A 7,735-nucleotide genomic window follows, 5' to 3' on the forward strand; every position below is an offset into this window, starting at 1 on the left:
CATCTGGTCCTGAACCAGAGACCTGTCTCGTTTGCTGGGAGTTTTTTCCTAGGACTGATTCAATTTCATTTCTGGTAACTGGCTTGTCCATATTTGCTATTTCTACATGGTTCAGTCTTGGGAGGTTGCATATTTCTAGGAATTTGTCCATTTCTTCTCAGTTTTCCGTTTTATTGGTATATAGTTTTTGTTAGTAATCTCTTACAATCCCTTGTATTTCTGTAATGTCAGTTGTAACTACTTTTTCATTTCAGATTTTATTGATTTAGGCCCCCTCTTTTTTTTCCCTGACACATATGGCTAAAAATTGATTTTATTTAATTTTTGAAAGAACCAGCTCTTTGTTTCATTGATCTTTTCTATTTTTTTTGCCACCATTTCACTTATTTCTGCTCTGATCATTATGATTTCTTTCCTTAGTAAGTCTGGATTTTCTGTGTTCTCTGTGTCCTAGTTCTTCTTGTTGTAAGGCTAGGTTGAGATTATTCTTGTTTCTTGAAATAAGCTTATTATCACATAAACTTCCTTCTTTGAAGTGCTTTTTGCTGTGGTCAGTAGATTTGGATCATTGTACCCTCATTTTTATTTGACTTGGGTATTTTTAAATTTTCTATGATTTCCTTAGTGATCCATTAGTTGTTTATTTAGCTTTCAAGTGTTTCTGTTTTCTGTAGTTAATTGGATTACAAACTAAGACCTGTATATATGCTGTGTACAGAAGACTCACTTCAGATCTAAAGACAGACACTGTGAGAGGATAGAAAGTAGCATATTTAGCTTCCAAGTGTTTCTGTTTTCTGTAGTTATTATCTTATAGTGGATTTCAATTCTCATAGCATTGTGGTTGGAAATGATTCTTGATATGATTTCAATTTTTTAAAAAATTTCTGAAGCTTGTTTTCTGGCCCAGCGAGTGATCTAATCTGGAAAATGTTCCCTCTGCAGTTGAAAATGACATGTATTCTGCTGTTCTTGGATGGGATGTTCTATTAAGTTTATCTCGTAAATTGTGTAGCTTGAGGCAAATGTTAACTTTTGCCTGGATAGTCCATTGATGTAAGTGGGTTGTTAAAATTCCCTACTATAACTGTATAACTGTCAATTTCTCTCTTTATGACTGTAATATTTCTTTATATATTGAGGTGCTCCTATGTTAGGTACCTGTATGTTGAAAATGGTTGTATTTTATACATGGGTTGACACCCTTTACATTGTGTAATATTCTTCTTTGTATCTTGGTAGAGTCTTTGTTTTAAAGCCCATTTTTTTCTTTTTCTTTCTTTCTTTTCTTTTCCTTTTTATTTTTTTTTTGCTTTTTGAGGGCTTCACCTGTGGCATATGGAATGTCCCAGGCAGGGGTCAAATCGGATCTATAGCTACTGGCCTACACCACAGCCATAGCAACATGGGATCTGAGTGCGTCTTCAGTCTACACCACAGCTCAGAACAATGCTGGATCCCGAACCCACTGAGTGAGGCCAGGGATTGAACCCACATCTTCATAGATACTAGTCAGATTTGTTTCCACTGTGCCACAATGGGAATTCCAAAGCCCATTTTTTTCCTGATATAACTATTGTTACCCCAGCTTTCTTTTGATTTCAACTTGCTTGGAATACCTTTTTCTATCCTTTCACTTTCAGTGTCTGTCTGTCTTTATATCTGAAGTGAGTCTTCAGTACACAGCATATATATAGGTCTTGTTTTGTAATCCAATAAGCCACACTGTATATTTTGATTAGAGCATTTAATCCATTTACATTCAAAGTAATTACTAACATGTATTACTAATTTCCATTTTTTAAATTGTTTTGCAAATGTTTTGTAGTTCTTTTTGTTTTTTCCTTTTCCTTTTGTTTTCTTCTCTTATGATTTGATGACTGCCCCAAGTGTTATGTTTGGATGCCTTTCCCTTTTGTGTGCATGTGTTTATTATAGATTCTTGGTTTGTGGTTACCATGACAGTTATATAACAGTAACTAAACTATATATATATTATATATATATAGTTTATATATAATATAAATATACATATATTTATATTTTACATTGATGATCCCTTAATTTCAAATTCATTTTAACAACTCTTTGTTTTTACTCTCATTCCCCTCATGATTACTGATGTCAACATCTCATTGTTTTCTGTATCCCCTAACTGCTTGTTGGGGAAATATGTGATTTTACTACTGTTGCTTTTAACCTTTCTCCTAGCTTTATTTACTACCTTTACTATATAATTTGCCTTTATTGATGAGCTTTTATTCCTTTTGTAATTTTCATGTTTCTATTTGTAGCCTTTATTTTCAATTCAAGAAGCCCCCTGAACATTTCTTCTAAAGCTGGTTTGGTGGTGCTGGACTCTTAGATTTTGCTTTTCTGTGAAACCTTTGGTCTCTCTGTCAAATCTGAATGAGAGCCTTCCCAGGTAGAATATTAATATTATAAAATCCCAGGTAGGATTTTCCCTTTCATTACTGTAAATATGGCATGCCTCTCCTTTCAGGTTGCAGAGTTTCTGCTGAAAAGTAAGCTGCTAGCCTTTTTGATGTCCCTTGTATGTAACTTGTTTTTTCCTTGCTGCTTTGAATATTCTCTTGTCATCTTTAATTTTTGCCATTTTAATTACAGTGTGTCCTGGTGTGGTCCTCTTTGGGTTGATCATATATGGGATTCTCTGTGCTTTCTGTCATGGTTGTCCATATCCTTTCCCAAGCTAGGGAGATTTTCAGCTATTACATCTTCAAATGTGGTCTCTGCCACTTTCTCTCTCCTTTTGGGAGAAATGTTAGAATATAAATGATAGTACACATATGCTTGATATTTTCCCAGAGGGCACTTAACCTATCTTCATTTGGTTTTATTGTTTTTTCATTCTTCTGTTCATCTTCAGGGAGTTCCACTACACTGGCCTCCAGATTGCTGATCTATTCTTCTGTGTCATTTACTCCACTATTCGTTCCTTTTAGTGTTTGTTTCATATTAGTTATTGTATTCAGCGTCTGTGTTTGGTTGTGCTTTTAACTTTTTGTTAAAAACTATCTTCCTGCTCTGATTGTCCATTATTCTCCCAAGTCCTTTTATTATCCTTATGATCATCACCTTGAACTATCTCATGGGTACATTGCCTATCTCTACTTAGTTCTTTTTCTGGGGTTTTATTTTATATCTTTGGAATGTTTCTCTTTCAGTAATTTTCCCTAATTGCTGTTTTTACTTCTATGCATCTGTTAAGTTGGTTACATCTCCTGACCTTGGAAAAGTGGCCAGCAGCTGTTTGATGAGGGTAGGACACCAAGTAGCTGGCTTCTCCTGCTGACTAATTGGTGGGTGGAATCAGGGTCCAGGAGACCCTGAGGGTAATGCTCTCCCAGTGATGGGTGAAACCAAGTCTTGGGGTTGGTGGAGAGCAGAACCATGTATGGGGTTCTGGCTGCAGGTCCCAGGGTCCCAGAGCTGGTGTCAGACTGCTGGTGGGTGGGCCAGTTCATGAACACAGTTTGCTGTAGTGTATGTTTTGTCCCAGTGCAAGTGTTAGTGTGCTTGTGGGCAGGACCAGGGCCAAGCTGATCCCAAGGCTGGTGCTGGCCTACTGGTAGGTGGGGTGGGTCTTCAGGTGTGAGGCTTTGGTTTTCCTGTGGCTAGTATCCACTAGCTGATGGGTGAGACTGGTGGAGAGACTCAAGCAGTGTCATTGTTGGGCAGGGCCAGGGATTCTGTGGCTGTTTCCTGCCCACTGCTGGGTGGAGCTGGGTTCCAGGGTCTCTGGCTTCATTGTCCCCTAGTTATCATTATGCTGTACGTGTTAAACTTTGATATCTCTTAAAACTAGAAAAGTATTTACAGATACAAAATGAAAGTGCAAAATATTATCAGTGAAAGAGAACAAACTTTAACTGTTTTCCTTTAGAATTAATTTATTGTATATTAAATGTACAATGGCTTTTTAACTCTATACACACAATAAAATTTCTTAAAGAAATGATGATGTCTTATTACAATCTATCTAATGGCTTTTGAAAACTTTGAGAAAAATCATGAAAAAGGTTTCACATGTCATTTTCAAATTCAAAACTCATCATCACCAAAGAAAAGATGCTTCTACACTCCTACAGAGATCACTAGAAAGAAACAACACTTAAAAAGCTAAGAAACTGTCTTGGGGATTCCTGGTGGTGTGAAGTTAGGATTAGGCATTGTCACTGCTGTGTCTCAGGTTCAATTGCTGGCCCTGCAGCTTCCACATGCCATGGGTGCACCAAAAAAAAAAAAAAAAAAAAAAAAAAAAAGAAGAAGAAGAAGAAAAGAAAAGAAAAATGAAACCCAACAAAACAAAAAAAGTGAAGAAACTGTCTCAAAAGCATTTTTTATAGTCTTTTCTAAACAGTAAGGTAATGCACTAACATAACCCAATTCATCCACAAAATGGCTTTCTGTACCTGCTCTGGTTTCTACTGCCAAATTACTACATATTTATACATAACCGAGGTAAGAGTTTCCTCAACATTGTTATTTCAATAATCTGAAGCTCTTGTGTTACCTATGGGCTCTCATCCCCTGCCATTTATATATGAAGCATGAGAAAAACAGGAAGAAGCTCAGTATTGTCTTGTCTTTCTATAACTCCAATGCTTCCTGGACCATAGTTTCTTCCACTGGATGATCCTCCCATGTTTCTGCTACCACCAAGTTTTCCACTCTTCAGTAAAGAGTACTTAGAAGATGCCTGCTTATAATTTCTCAAATCATTATAATTTTCACTTCCACAATTTCCTCTGCCACAGTTGTCATAAACACCTTCAGAGCCCCCATCCTGGTTGCCATATTCATGTCCTGTACTGCTATATCCTCCTGGTCCTCCATAACCAGAATAAACTCCACAATTGCTACCTTCAGATCCTCCTCTATACACATGATAGCCATCCCTAAGTCCAGGACCACTGAGATATCTATCGGATCCTCCTCTAAAGTCCCTTCCTGGTCCTGCTCCAAAATTTCCACCACCACCAGGAGAATCTCCCAAACCAGTGTGGCCTCCTTTTCCACTTCTGAAATGTTGGACTTCCTGAATTTTAGATTGAGACAAGGCCTTTCTTACTTCTGCATGATGACCATTGACAGTGTGGTTTTTCTGCAACAGTCTTATCCACGTGATCATGATCATCAAAAGTAACAAATCCAAAGCCTCTTATCTTGCTAGACTGCCTATCAGTAATTATCTCAATGGCATCTATTTTTTCATATTTCTCAAAGTAATCTCTAAGATGATGTTCCTCGGTATCTTCTGTAAGTCCACCAATAAATAGCTTCTTCACGGTGACAAGAGGCCCTGGCTTTCCATAGTCCTCTCTTGGGACAGCATGTTTGGGTGCAACCATTTTCCCATCAATGGAACGAGGTGTGGCAGCCCTGGCAGCATCAACCCTCAGCCATGGATGAAAATGTAACAAAATGAATCTTGATTTTTGGCTTGTAGGATCCCTTATGACCACACAGTCTATAGTTTTCCCCATTGCTTATAGTAGTTCTCAGACCTTTTCCTGTGGTTTGAGAGCTTAGACCACCAATAAAGAGTTTATAGGATTGTTACTTTTCTTTCTTTTTTAACTCCAAAAGAACAGATTTTGAAGTTTTTTTCATTTGGTTTTACTCACTTCAGCATTTTTTCCAAAGCTGAGGGAGATGAGGGAGATCTCAGAGACTAACAGGAACCGGATTGGCCCCTACAATGTGGTGAGAACACAAACCAGACTGGTCCTGGGCCTGCAGTGGAAAACCTCTGCTGTTCCAGGAAAACACCTCTGTGAGTACCTCCACAGAGCACCTTGCAATGCTTCTACTGCCTCTAGAGTTACTGCCACCCCTGAATCAATCTTGAGCAACTTTGATTTTTTTCTGCAAAACACTATTTGAACAGAGTGACCAGTCATTAAAGTTCGTATTACATTTTCTCTGTGGTGATTTTTTTCCAGTTTTTAATTGTATCAGCATTATCTATTTATTTTATACTGTTTTTCTAAGTTGGATATTTAATGAAGAGATGATTAATGTGGATATTATTAATGTTTTACCCCAACATATTTACCTATTGCTTTGCTTCCACAAGGTGATCAGCCTTTTTTGTAAGAAATTATTCAAACTCAAAAGGATTTTTCTAAAATTTTTTAAATAAGTTCCCTCAACTACAAATTATCAAGTATATAATCTCTTTCTGTAATTTCCTTTGTGGTGTACAGTAATCAGTTGTCTCAGTTGTCATTAAGATTCCAAATCCTTTCTCTGTCTAATCCATTATAAGATTATAATCAAATAATATGTTTAAAATTTGTATTGAATCAGTGCAGCTTTCTTCTTAAGTCATTTCTGTCCTGGAAGATATTGTTTCGAAAGGGGAAATCATTTCATTCCTATCATTACACCATAATTATGAATGCTACCACTTTCTTTACTCAAAATGTCCAGTTAGAGGGATAATTACTTGATCCCCTTATTGACAGAAGGCCTAATATATTCCAAGTTGTGTACAAAACCCCAGGGTTTGGAATTTCAGTTAACAAAGTCACTGGCCCAGTTTATTTGGATCTTGGTGAGAGAAAAGGAATAATGTACTAATGAATGTCTGATCTAGTGTTGGGTAGGAGAAGTGTTGTAATAAACAGTAAGGTTCACATAGAGAGAGAGGGAGAGATAGGGGAAGTGAAGTAAGAAGAGATAAAGGGAGAAAGAAGTTAACTATAATTGATGATGAAGTGATTAAGGAAAGCATAATGATGACATATTTGAGCAGAGAAGTTAATTTAAAAAAAGACCAAGCACAGTGTGGGTGAAGAATTCTCCAGAGAGAACAATTTAAACAGATCAGGGTCACATACTACTTCCATGATTGGAAAAAAGATGGAGATTGTGGGAGTAAGACATGAAGCTCACCTGCTCCCACAAATTCATTGAAAATCCATCTATATGTGGAACTATTTGGCCAGAAAATTTGCTGAATGCTGACAAAAGGACCCAGGATTCTGATAGAGAAAGAGACACTTCACAAAACAGGGTAGGACAAAAGAAAGAAGGAAAAAAAAAGGAGAGGAAAGGAGAAACAAAGCAAATCAGGACCTGTGCCCCTGGGAAGGAGCTGGTAAAGGAAAAAAAAAAACAAAAAAACAACCTACTCTGCACCCTGGGAAGTCCCACATACCAGTGAGGAGACCAGCAGAGACAGAGGAAGAACTTTTGTGACTCCCAGGACCTTTTGCAATGTTCCTGAAATGCTTTTACCAGTTTAGTCAGCTTTTCACAGCTCTCTACCTGCCCAGGAGGCCCTTCATGGGTTTCCAGGATCTTTTGTGCCGATTCTGAGATTGCTTTCTCCACCCACCCCCTCTGGCAAATCATGGCTCTGCGTCCACCCAGGAGGCACCTTGCAGAATCCTGGACAATCCATACTGTTTCTGAAATCACCCTCTGTCCCTTAGGCAAATTGCAGCACTGTGCTCACCCAGAAGGCCCCTTGCACACTCCCAGGATCTTTCCCTGTTTACGAGATAACAGTATTGGAGGAGAACACAGCAATCTGTGAAAACCAGTTAAAACAGAAATGGTCCTCTGCAAGTGGTCAGTGTCAAGGCCCTGCACTTCCCAACCATAGGCTGGGGCAGACAGGGGCTGGGATCTGAAACCCCAGCTTTGGAAATCAGACTCAGAAAGCCAGTGCTGGCTACCTGGGGAAAAACTAAGGTTGGCA

The 7,735-nt window shown here is 38.1% G+C and overlaps 1 pseudogene; it reads right to left on the reverse strand.

Annotated features, from left to right (window-relative positions):
- Nucleotides 1-4,561: 4,561 nt before the first annotated feature.
- Nucleotides 4,562-5,637, reverse strand: LOC100737176 (heterogeneous nuclear ribonucleoproteins A2/B1 pseudogene; annotated as a pseudogene).
- Between the last annotated feature and the right edge of the window lie 2,098 nt (nt 5,638-7,735).

Source organism: Sus scrofa, chromosome 2, assembly GCF_054392235.1.
Source record: "Sus scrofa isolate SSC_HxYL_T2T_F1_AM1 chromosome 2, Sscrofa_HxYL_maternal_Yorkshire_Landrace_v2.0, whole genome shotgun sequence".
NCBI classification, from domain to species: domain Eukaryota; kingdom Metazoa; phylum Chordata; class Mammalia; order Artiodactyla; family Suidae; genus Sus; species Sus scrofa.